The following is a 13,941-nucleotide window of genomic DNA, read 5'->3' on the forward strand; positions in this document are numbered from 1 at the left end:
ATTGTTTGGACTTCTTTGAGCAAGTAACATAAGATTGTCAGTTAGGGAAATGAGTGAATTATGGGTTTCATCATCTGAACATTGTCTGCTTTCAATTACGTATGGATATTTACAGGTGGTGTCTATGATTTGTAAACCTCTAAGATTTTGTCTTCTTTCAGACAAGGATTCTTGTGACACATGCAATATGGGTGTTGCCACAAATGGATGAAATTTTTGTAGTGAGAGATGGCTCTGTGGTTGAGAAGGGAACCTACAACCAACTTCTTTCTCAGGGAGGAAACTTTGCACAGTTTCTCTTGCAGCACATTAACACAAAAGATAGCATAGATGAAGAAGATAATGGTATGTACAGTACTGTTGGAGGCATATTGGATAAATTAACTAGATTTGTTATTCTTGAAAACTGATACTTGATTCATAATTTTAATGCTCTCATCACAAACTTAACAGTCAAGCAGAGCTTTCATGATCGCCCAAGTGTCCCCAAATGCAATATAGATCTTGCTCTGATTCATGATTTTTATAATGAGGGTATTGCTCTATGAAAGTTAAAAGATGTTTCATATTTATTCATATCTTTTCTTTGATATTGTTTATATATTCCTATATACTTTATACCCAGCTCACACAATTGTAGTGTATTAGTAAAGTGCAATGGAGAGGTATTAACTCAGATTACAATCAAACATATTAATTTTGTTAGTTGTATTTTGAGAAGAGAGTAATGACCTCTTTTACTTCAGAGTTAGATGAACTTTGTGACCAACTTGAGGGAACACCCAGTGGACAAGCATTACTGAGACAGCTGTCAAGACATAGCAAAGCAGAAGATGGAAGGTAAGTCTTTTATTTTTACATTGGCAGTGAGAAGTCTCAAACTTGTTGTGAATAACTTAGGAAACTACTATGGTAGTACTTTCACATAAAGGCCCACCACTTTGACAAAATCTTGAACATATCTTCCAGCTGTTAATAAATTTTATGTTTAAATTTAATCTGTTCATCAGAGTGGGTTCTATCAAAAGACGAAGACGAAACAGCAGCACAGGGAGCAGTAGGCATCACAGTGAGAGTGAAAATGAATTAACAGGGTCAAGCAAAAACTTACTTAAAGGCTCTTTACCAGCTGATGGAATTAGATCTAATGATGTAAAGAAGAATGGCCAAATTTTGATTCATGATGAAAAAGTTGAAATTGGAAAGGTAAAGTTACACAAGTATATCTCACTTGCATTGATTACTCCGTACCTGTTTAGTATGAGGTATAGACCAGTACTGTATAGGTTATTTATGAACCTGGAAAATCTTATTACGTAAAAGCAAAAAACGCGTGGAAGTTTGATATCCATACCAAAAATTACTTTTCCAAGGTAGATGGTAATAAATCTTATCTTGACTCGTGAGTTTTACTGTAAAGTATTACTGTGGCTAAAATAAGTAAAGTCAGTACAGTGCTGATTTAATGTTTCATAAATGGCCAGTCATAAACCATCAAGGTCCTTTTTATAATCTTAATGTGCTGTAGAAACAGGTACTGGAATGTTATCAGAATTTGATAATTATGTTTAATCATGTACATATTAATGTAGAATATTAATACAAGATTACTTACAGATTATAAAAAAATAAGACGAGAACTTTAGTTACCCGTAGTATTAAAGTAAATGCTTAACATTTTGGCCGTATGACCCAACATGGGTCCAAGGAGACCAGTCAGGACCAAGAGAAGTTTTTTCCTCAGAAATTGTTTATTATCTTTAAATAAAACAAGTCCATGAGACCTAATTTTTTCATAAGGACATAACTTTAACAGTAGTCAGTCATTATTTATTCAGTTGTATAAGATTATAAGAATGTCTTCAGTTATTTCTCACAAATATATTGTTTTAATTATAACTACAAATAATTTCAGGTCAAATGGAAAGTATACCAGTTTTATGCTCAGTCTATAGGCCTATTGGCAGCATCGTTACCAGCTATCTTCTATGTTATTGCTCAGGTAAGTGCAAAGTAAAAGACTTCAGATACATTTGGTTTTTCAATTAATAATTATTCTGCCCATTACTTAAGTTTGATTTTTATCCTGCGGTGTTCTGAGGCAAATTCAGTCACCTAGCAAACAAGGATGGTAATAGTCAGGTTATTTGGTGAGGCAATGGGTAATTGTAGGTTGAAAATTTAGTGCATGTAAAAAGTAAATGGCAGATTTTGTGAGATCCCGACGAGGATTTGATTAAAGGTTAGGAATGTTAGCGATGACTTGGAAAAACACAAGTTTCCAATGAGCACCATTGATTTTGTAAGATCAGGTATGTACTAATTTAACTACTCTAAAATTCTTTTTATTATTAAGATTCGCAGCTTACAAGTATATTCACTGTACATATACAGTTTAAATACTCAGCAAGAAGGTAACTGGCAATGACTGAAGATATGTTGTTATTAGAGAAGTAGAGTATCAACTTCAAAATGACATCATGAAAAATAAATATAAGTTAATGTAGAAGACTGAAATGCTAATTGAGTATGAGTCTTCACTCTTGCTGTAACTTCCATAGAACTCCTCAGAAGAAATTAGTTGAACAGGAAACAAAAGAGATTACACAAATGGGTGTACATACGGAAATTAAGTGTATCTTTTATCTTATAGGGGTAAATGTTATCGCTAGGATTTCCTGTGACAAAGACAACTCCGGGTCTCTTACCCAAAGTTACAAGTATAAATACTAATCTTGAATAGAGAACGTCATAAATATAAAGTAGTCTTCAAAACCTAAAATTTTCAGCTACCAGAATAACGTTCCTGTATAATTATATAGACAGTATTGTTTTTTCTTTATATTTTATTCAAATTTACAGCTAACAGAGTTGATTGTATTCATCCATTTTTACAGGTGTGCCAGGCTGGGAGTAATGTTTGGCTGGCACAGTATTCAAGTGCGTCAACAGCTGTTGGGAATGAAACCATTGCGGACTTTGACAGAACTGGATTTCTGCTTGGATATGGAGGCTTTGGGATAGGCCAGTGTAAGTCAACAATACAAATTACGCAGTTGTGTTACTACTCTTTATCGTGTATGCCTAATTCCATTCGGTCATAATTCTGAACCCTTCATTCATTTCAGCACTGTTCTTTTACCTTGGGTCACTTGTCACTTGGACAGGAACTATGATGGCAGGGAAGAATATTCACAAACGTCTTTTGGAAAATGTCTTGTGCCTTCCTATGAAATTCTTTGACACCAACCCCAGTGGCCGTGTAATGAACAGAATGAGTAAGGAAATGGATGTTTTAGACAGTGTTCTTCCAATGCTGATAGGAGCAACATTGACATGTTTTGCACAGGTAAGCAGTATGTATGTACACAGTGTTTTGTTTAGAAAAGTCTATGTAATGTGGTATTTACATATAGTGGTTACTAAGCCATTTTGTTTTATTTTTACCATTATGTTTACTCCTCAGAAGTGTTATAAGAATTCTCAATTTAACCTTTTAACCCGCAGGTTTTGACGACTCTGATTGTGATTATTGCATCCACCCCAATAGTGCTGGTTGTCATTCTTCCAGTGACTGTGGCATATTATTATATCCAAAAAATTTACATATCCACAGCAAGACAATCAAGATTGTAGAATCACTCGCTAAATCTCCAATCTTCTCCTATTTCAGTGAAAGTTTACAAGGTGAGTGCTATTCTGAGTAGCATAAGAGGTCTAATTTTTTATGAAAGCATCATTTTCTTGAGTAGTTGGGCCCATCAGAATCATTTTTACAATGTTTTGCATTTTGTGACATATAATATGTACCATAATAAAAATTTGTAATTCAATATGATGTACAGTTATACACCCATAAATTTGCTAAGTTCATCTCACCTTAATAGTACTTCTAATGACAATAATCCATATACATAATTACATTTGCAGGAGTCTCGCTTATTCGAGCTTTCAAGAAGCAAGACAACTTCGTTGAAGAGTGCCAAAGAAAAGTAGATTATGCTGCCAAGGCATTTGTGACAAATCTTGCAACTAACAGGTACATAATTAGTAATATAATTTCCATAGTTTTGTGCTTAATATTTCTTGGAAATTTGTTATATATATTTATGAATGTTTTCGTTTCATAGTTTTAAACATTTGAAATCATTTTTGTTTCATAAATTTGAACATTTGAAATAAAAATAACTAAAATGCTATTTTCTCTTAAAAGTACAATGCATTTTCTTTCTTTCTTTCTTAGGTGGCTGTTAGTGAGACTGGAGTGTTTAGGAAATTTGATTACCTTTGCGGCAGCTATTTTTGCTGTGGCAGGGAGGGACGCTATGCACCCTGGTGTAGTTGGGCTGTCAATAACTTATGCACTTAATGTAAGTATTGTATGACTCTTTGAGAAGAAAAAACTTGAAAAAGAAGTTGCCAGTAAATTTTTTTTCAACATGGACAGTGCTGATAAAGGGAAAGTGAAATAGAAACTATCCATTCTCATGAGGACATCTTTTGCACATTTGTCAGATGCCCTAACCAACCTTTCAAACAAACTGTAAACAGAATAAGTAGTTATATGAATAGCACAGCAACTTCACCACATTGACTCTTACACATTTTTACAGGAAATTATAAATATTGGAAGCAACTTCTTTTGCTTTCATAGAACTGAACTGTCATACTTTGTTACCTCAATATCTATGGTCATCATCTCCGTTTGAATACCGATAGATATCCAGAATATTCACGAGTCTATAGTTTCTTCAACCCTGAACCCATGTTGTCTTACTGTCAATCATTAGGATTTTGTTACAAAACATGTAAGCCACTCACTTACACTTGCCATTCATAAAACAAAATGCATTAGATATACTAATGCAGAAGTAACAAAGGATGCTGATTACAAATGTACATGATAAACGATGTAGAAAGTAAAGTTTAAACTTTAGAAAGTTTAGATATATACAGGCAACAATTAGTTTAGTAACTGTACAATCATAAAGTGTCCACAAGATAAATAGCAATGACAGACAAACATCCATTATGATACATGAGGAAAACACAGCATGCACACTGCTAAGTAGCATCTGCTCCAACTTCACCATGCATGCACCATTTGCAAACAGTATTTCCATCTGACTTAAGTCAGTTAATATGACAAGTCTCGGTGGAATCCATAATAAGTAGAAACAATCACACATAAACACACTAAAAAGAAAGAAACACGGGCACAAAACAGCGGGCTTGGAAGGAGAGCAACAGCAATAGCGTCTACTCTCCAAGGTGGTTAAGGAAAGACTTAGCACGTCACAGAGTGGGTGCGCGGTCTCTGACCAGCTATAACCTCATACGCGCAGGAGTTGCCAGATCTCGCAGATTCCTTGCTTACAATCTTTGTTTATAACCAGTTACCAGCTAGCGCTTGGAAAATATCCTATTGTTAAGACTGAAGGTTTGTTCCACATATGAGCAAAAAAGGAAGTATGTTATCAAGTTTTCCCAAGAGCAGACACCATTTGTTAGCTAAGATATCTAATAAGTGGCTTATTGTTGCAAGATTTATTTTTTACTCATTAATTGTATTTGCCAAATTTTATAATTCATTCTAACTTCAGCCGAGCTCTTACTCACAGCAATAAATTCCACTCCATGTTTTTATACAGAAATGTTTTCTTATATTTTCAGGTAACTGTTATACTGAACTGGCTTGTAAGAATGACTGCTGAAGTTGAAGCAAACATTGTGTCAGTTGAAAGAATTCGAGAATACATAGAAGTATGTTTAAGTTCACTTTGTTCCGATATCTATTCAGTTATCCATGTTATTACCAGTCACATTTACCATGCAATTTACAGTACAGCATTATTCATAATTATAACGCAGTTTATGGAGACCAACAAGTACCATTACTCAAACATTTCTCCCTAGGAATTTGTACTTGAATTATGTGAAAATAAAACTGTCAAGTTGAAAAAGTTGGCCAGTTAGGTGAAAAGGAACTGTAGGAAGTGGATAAATTATGAAAGGAAAGAAAGACAAAGCTGGGAGCTAAGATGCTACTGCAGGAAACTATTGGTCCCATAAGCTGTGCAATAAGTTGTAGCTCCCAAATGGAAAAATGTTACGGAGCATGAAGAGATTATTTAATAGTTTTGCAATTATTTTTACATGTTTGTGTTTTACTAAGTATAGTGTGATTCACTTAAGTTTAACATTCAGGGGTTGAGAATACAGTACTGTAATACTGCAAAATCTATTTCATTGACTAACCAATTCACTTAATATGTATGTGTGAAGCAATCAGTGTGATAGTAACAGAAGTTTTCTATAAATTTTACATGCATTTTGCATAGTTTTTCTAAACGTAAGCAAATTGCCAAAGATATTGAAGCTACTAAAATTTCAACTAACCATTTTAGCATTTTAAGTAATTTGCATTTCAACAGGAAGAACAAGAGGCACCATGGAAACTAGCAGGGCAAGAACCAGCCAAATCATGGCCTGACCAAGGTTGCATTAAGTTTTCCAAATATGAAGCAAGATATCGCCCTGGTCTTGAACTGGTTATAAAAGGCATCAGTTGTAAAATCAACTCTGGAGAGAAAGTAAGTGTCTTTGTCAGGTGTTTCAAATAGTAAGCTGCATGTTCTCTTTCATGATAAAGGGTGCAGTATGTAGTTTTTTTATCTATACAAACCTAATACATACATAATTTCTCTCTCTCCTAAAGATTGAGGTAATAAAAAAATTCAAATCAGCTATAACTGTAACTCCAGAGCTTGTTACAAGATATATAAAAAGTGATAATAGTAAAGATTCTTTCCAACCCAAAACCCAGTGTCTTTAGGGTGTATATGCTGCATTGGCTATTACAGCCAGTGGATGAAGTGTCTTGGGTTTGTTAAGACCACAAATTTGTGCTACTGTAAATGATGGGTTTGTAAATCATGTCAGTGTATATAGACTGGACTTGAGAATTCCACAATTTGTCTGTTGTACCACATAATACATATGTACATAAATGTAGGGTCAATAAACACTTGTGTCATACTAATGTGATTATATGATGGTTATTGAAAGGTTTAGAACAAATATGTAATATAATTGTAATGAGAATTTCAGACTTTGTTTTCCTTGCTTACAGGTATTATGGGATACTTGAAATAAGAGGTTTGGACTTGTAAAATGTATTTAATTTTTGTTTTGTTTTCATCAAATTTCATTCCTTAAACATTTAGGATGAAAAATTCTGCCCAACAGATCATTTTTGTTTACTACTTTCTCTATATGATAGCAACAAATTTTATGCTATAACCACCGCTTATGAAATGAGATCTCTTACATAAAATTTTGTAAATAATGTTGCAATATTTACCATGACTACAGGTTGGGATTGTTGGAAGAACTGGAGCTGGAAAGTCGTCCCTGACGCTTTGCTTGTTCCGAATTATTGAAGCAGCTGGAGGGTCTATAGACATTGACGGTACAGACATTTCAAAAATTGGACTGCATGATCTCAGAGGACGTCTAAGCATCATACCACAGGTAACCGAAATGTCCTAAAAACTTTTTACCGTTCACACCATTGGAAGTTGACACAACAGACATTTTTCACTGGGTTCTTGCCTAAGACTCACTAGGAGGAGGATATTTTGGATGTCATTAGCTCATTATCTGTGGGAGTTAAGACATTGGGAGGTTACAAAGGCCATGAGAATGGTGCTGCCCTTTGGTTAAGCATCTTATTTTGCACACATGTAATTGTTTACTCTGTGCTATACCATAAAATTATATCTCTGACATTTATAACTTATAGCTTTCTGAAACCATGTATTTATTTGCAAGTCGGTGAAAATTTGAAATTGTATATATTTTGAACATTTTAAATCATTTCTTTATAAAGTGGTCGTGATATTTAATATACTGTACCACAGTAACCTGTATAACCAAGTAAATACACCCTTCTGTCTCATTTGATTACTACAGGATCCAGTCCTTTTCAGCGGATCATTAAGAATAAACCTGGATCCCTTCAATGCTCATTCTGATGCAGAAGTATGGCAGGCACTAGAAAATGCACATCTGAAGGATTACGTCAAATCACAAACAAATACTCTCCAGACTGCTATTGATGAAGGAGGAGCCAATCTTAGGTAAGATAGTCATTTTTGGGAGATATGTAAGCTCAAGCCCTAGAATATTCAGTGGTTCACTTCAAACTTTTAACTCAGATGATCTGTAGTAATGGGAAAAAGAGATGCTATAAATAGCAAAATTATTTTTTCAATATAATAAACTGTACTTATTTCTTTTCCATCCAGTGTGGGTCAAAGACAACTTGTATGTCTAGCCAGGGCTTTATTAAGAAAGTCTAGAATCCTTGTCCTTGATGAAGCAACAGCTGCAGTAGATTTGGACACTGATGATCTTATTCAGGCAACTATAAGAAAAGAATTTGCCGATTGTACCATCCTCACTATTGCTCACCGTTTAAACAAACATCATGGAAAGTGACAGGTAATGTATGTACTAGTTTTTGAAGGGAATATGCTTCTCAAATTCAAAAATGTCCATTAACAAACTTTTGTCATATTAGTCCATGTGGTATAATATTGTATAGTTGTATCTCCAATATGACAAAAGGATGAAATCTTCATTCACACTATGAAGGGTTGTCAAATTGGGATTATGATAAAAGGATGTGGTTTTGTATATAGTATTTAGGAAAAACACATTTTAACTTTGGAATTTGTCCACATGAAAAGTGAATCTTTGCCTATTATGTAGTAGATCTTACTCCTAAATTGGGAGGGTAGTCTCTCTGTAAAAACTGAATGCTGCCCTAAAGATATGGTAGCACAAGGTAGAAGGCAGCTATTATGTATATTTAGGTTTATTGTAAATTCATAGGTTCACATGATAATGTTATTTCTCCCCCCCCCCCCCCTTGAAATTTTAGCTACATATTGTTAAAAAGAGGGTGTACGAAGTATACCTAATGAGTTCTCACCTGGACAGGACAACCATCCTCCTTGCAGGATGAACCATATGTGCACTTCATTGCTTCATGAAGCCCAAAAGGAATTGGGTTTCTTGGATGATCACTTTGCCTGCTGTTACTCCACAGAAACCCAACAGTAGCCAAAGGGATTGCATTCTCACATGGCTTAAACCGAGCACAAAACCATCTGATCCAGTTGCCTCACAAAGACAGAACTAAGAAGAACCAAGAAATCTTTGAATCCCACATCTGAAGCTTGCAAGTTTAAAGTTTTTACTACAACCTCATGAATGAGTATGAGGAATCCTAAGCCCTCCAACCCCGACAAAATTCAAAAGGCCTTGCAATAACTCAACCTACTACAGTGAGGCTAAGGCTAGTATAATAAGTCTTGAGGGCGAGATCTAACTCCAAGAGCTCTACAACACCTGAGTTAGGCTGCAATGAAAAAGTTACGTCCCACTCAGGAGGCCACAGCTCACACTAAGGACAAATTGTTTTTAGCTTCTATGATTGATTGATTGATTGATTGGAGTTATCTGGCGTCACAACTACCAGGGTCACCGACACCGAATACTAAATGTGATCTTTTAACTTTTATAAATATATACAACATTCAAAATACCTTTATCTTTATGAGAGACATACGTATAAATTTGATTTAAGAAAATAAAATAAATTTCTGATAAAAGTAAAAATAATATTCCGATAAAAAGAATTGTGATTAATCACAACCGTAAAATTATTAAAAAGAAAAGAATATGTATATACTAAGACAGCACAGCTGTCAGATATATTTGAGAAGACCAGCTTCTTTGATAAAAGAGATAATGTTATAAATACATGCGCTTTCTCCCAACAGTTTTGCCATGCTATAATTACCCCCTGCTTCACTACTATAACCTAAAAAACGATTCCTAAGTTCCACCAGACTGGGACACTCAACCAGCAAATGCCTAACGGTTAGCTGGAACTAAGCAATCGTCACGAAGGGCTCTATGCTCCCCATCCATCAGATAGCCATGAGTTAAACGCGTATGGCCAATACGTAATCTACACAATACAACCTCCCACTTCCTTGGTATTAGGTCATATTTCCAAGGGTGTGTCTGACTAGTAATTTCTTTCATTTTATTGGGGCCTACTCTGTCCCACTGAACTACCCATAAATGCTGGATGGATTTCCATATATGTATCATAGAATGTATCACGATATGGAACAGGGCATTTTCTTGGTATCAAAGTTTGCGCAGCTGATTTGGCTAGCTTGTCTGCCTCTTCGTTTCCTGATATTGTTCACATATCAACAAAAAGAAGCAATGCTCCCTCTATACTGGTGCAAGAAAATCCACTGCAAGATCTTCAACACCAAGGGATGATCAGTATTAAAGACTTCCAGGGACTGTAGGGCACTTTTGGAGTCACAAAATATTGTGTAGCTACACACTGGGAGTGTTGTAATATGTTCCAGTGCTACTAGGATGCCATACAATTCAGCTGTAAAGTTTGAGGCAATAGAAGGAAGTGCACCTCTTCGGTTAAAAGATTCGCTAAAAACTCCATATCCAACGCCAGCACTGGACTTAGAGCCATCAGTAAAATATAAAACTTGTATCTACATGCTATGATACATGCTCTAAAAATATGGCCCTCATTTCCTCATCAGATTTATCCCTCTTTGCTCCACTGAAGTACCTACAGAATTTCACATCAGGTAACCTCCAGACAGGAGTACTGGGATACACAAAGGGGATAATGGGAAATTTTCTAATATTCGTATCCTCTAAAATTTTTTTAATTCTATAGCTAAAAGGAGTGGGATACCTTGGATGACTTTCGTAAAAACCGTTAAAAATATTTCTATTTGCCACAGCAAATGCCAGAGATTTGGGGAGTCTTTGCACTCTAAACCAGTACCGAAGTAATGATGACTGGCGATAGAGTTCAAGGGGCATCTCTCCTGCATCAACTAGCATACTAGGTATTGGTGACGAACGGAAAGCTCCTGTGGCTATACGAATACCTGAATGATGCACTGAATCTAAAATTTTAAGTTACATGAGGAAGCTGAAGAATAAACTTCACAACCATATGACAGCTTTGACAAGATTAAGGATTTATGAAGCTTTGGTAAAAGATTTCTATCAGCTCCCAACTGGTGTGAGAAAGCACCTTCAAAATGTGTAGAGCTTCTAGGCTCTTTGCTTTTATATGTTTGATATGGGGGTGGACCCAAGTTCAATCTACTGTCAAAAACTAGGCCTAAGAGTGTGCTTGTTCTACACATGGGATTCTACGGCCATACAAATAAGGTCTGGATCAGGATGTACTCCCCTGATCCGACAGAAGTGGACAGCAGTAGTCTTGCTTACAGAGATTTTAAAACCCTGTTTCTCAGCCCAACTTACTATTTTATTTATTGTTAATTGTAGCTTTCTTTCTGCTACAGTCATCCGGGTGCAGCAAAGGATATTGACAAGTCATCCACAAACAGTGCAGCAAAGGATATTGACAAGTCATCCACAAACAGTGTCTTTAAAACCTCTCTTGGAATGACAGCTGCAACACTGTTTATGGCCAGAGCAAAAAGTGTTACACTGAGAACACTACCCTGGGGAACACCTTCTTGGCACCTTTTCTCTGATAAAATACTGCCAACTTTAACTTTAAAATACCTACGATGTAAAAAGGATTTCACAAATAAAGGTAATTTGCCTCGTAGACCACTATTATGCATAGTCTTCAGAATCCCATGTCTCCAAGCAGTGTCATATGCCTTTTCTATATCAAAAAACACTGTCACATGGTGTTGCTTGGAGGCAAAGGCCTCACAGATAGAGGCTTCAAGTTGCAGTAAGATGTCCAGGGTGGAGTGCATTTTTCGAAACCACACTGAGAAGGTGTTAGAATATTGTTGTGCTCTAGATACCACATCAGTCTTACATTTACCATTTTTTCCATCAACTTACACAAACAGCAAGTTAAAGCAATGGGGCGGTAACTTGCTGCACAGAGAGGATCTTTTCCAGGCTTAAGGAATGGTAACATGGTAGCTAATTCCCATATGGTAGGGTAGCTGCTTTCATCCCATATTCTATTGATAATACTTATTATAAAAAGTTTTGTGTTCCTTGAAATGTGTTTAAACATTTCATAAGGAATCTCATCTGGACCAGGGGCAGTGTTCTTGCTCCTAGATAAAGCAGAGTCAAATTCCCTCTCAGAAAACGGCATATTATATGATTCAGCTTTCTTTGCTGAAAAGTCAAGTACCTGTTGTTCTTCCATCATTCTGAAATTATGTCCTGGGGAACTATCTGATTTCTCAGAGACTCGAGCGAAGTGTTCTGAAAATGTATTACTAACTTCTCTGGCATCTGTGACATGATTATTATTCACTTTAAGTACTGGAGGAGGATTGGGTGTAAATTTACCCTGAATTTTTCTTATTTTCTTCCAAATGCTACAAACTGGTGTTCTGCTGTTAATAGAGGATACATATCCGGCCCATGATTGTCTTCTGGCAGCTTTCATGGCTTTTCGAAATCGTGCCCTACACTGTTTGTAAATTATGACATTGTCCAAGGTGCGGTGTCTACGGCACCTGGTCAATGATGTCCTTGTAGCTCAGTGTAACAGCCTTAAGTCTTCTGACCACCACGGTACTGGCTGTCTCCTGAATAGTCTCTCCTGAATAGTCCTTTTGTTCGAGGAATCGAGTGCAGACCTGCAGTATGTAATGTTCCATTGAGTAGATCAATGGCATCATCTACACTTGGGAAATCTTTTGCATTCCCCTCCAACTCACTCAAATCTTTGAATTTTCTCCAATTTGCGTTCTCTAAACACCATCTTGGTGATCTCGGGATAGGTGGGCCTTCATTGGTGTCGATCACAATTGGAGAATGGTATCTGGTATGCAGTCATCACTTGTTCTCCAACTAAAATCAACACTGCAGTTGGAGCTACATATTGAAAGGTCGATGCAGGAGACAGTGCCTGTCTGAATGTGGTAATGGGTAGGTTCTCCAGTATTAAGAAGACCTATATCTTCATTTTCTATTAATGATGCCATCATATTCCCTTTTTGGTTTGATGTTACATCTCCCCACAATGGATGTCTACTGTTGAAGTCACCAAATAGAAAGAATGGCTCTGGTAGTTGCTGCATCAAGTGTATTAAGTTCTCTTGGGAGACATGGCTATTGGGCGGAATGTAAAGGGAACATATAGTATATTGCCTCCTCAAATTAATTCGTACAGCCACAGCTTGAAGTGGAGTATTTAGTTTTACTTTGTAGTGTGGAGCATCTCGACGGATGTAGATGAGGGATCCACCATGATTTCCCACCTGTAAATCAAATTTAGTTCTATAGTGAACATATTCCCTAGGACAAGGGGTATATTCACCTAGCATAGTCTCCTGCAAACATATCCCTACAGGAGAGTGCTCATAGATTAAAAGCTTCACTTCCTCATACTTCGCTCGCAGTCCCTGACAGTTCCACTGAATAATGGAAGTGAATTTATTCACGTTTAGGACCAACATTGTGGTTCCTTTTCACAAGACTGGGAGAGTTCTTTTTTCTACTAAGGGGAGGCATTTTGATGGAAGGTTTTGTTGGCTTCTTGGGAGGAATTATCACCTTCGTAGAGCCAACATCTTTTCCTTCAGTGTTTTTGATACTGAAGGGTTTTTTAGTTTCTTCGCTCTCCATCTCTATCGAGATGGAGAGAGCAGAGGTGTTCTCTAAAGAGACCACCTCAAGTGTCTTTGTACTGCTGGCAGTAGCCAGCTCTGCCTCTGATGAGGCAGAAGTACCAGCGGAGGACTGGCACCGGGGGACCAGCATCTGCTGGTTTGTCCTCCAAAGAGGAGTTGGCACCAACAGAAGCTGGCACCAGACCAGCAACCACTGGCCTTGCCTCCAATGAGGCAGATGGTGGAGGGT

General features: G+C 36.6%; 1 pseudogene; it reads left to right on the top strand.

Annotated features, from left to right (window-relative positions):
- The window catches only part of LOC135211834 (ATP-binding cassette sub-family C member 3-like), a 37,432-nt pseudogene that overhangs the window by 19,515 nt on the left and 3,976 nt on the right, over window positions 1–13,941 (top strand).

This window comes from Macrobrachium nipponense, chromosome 40, assembly GCF_015104395.2.
Source record: "Macrobrachium nipponense isolate FS-2020 chromosome 40, ASM1510439v2, whole genome shotgun sequence".
Taxonomy (NCBI): Eukaryota; Metazoa; Arthropoda; class Malacostraca; order Decapoda; family Palaemonidae; genus Macrobrachium; species Macrobrachium nipponense.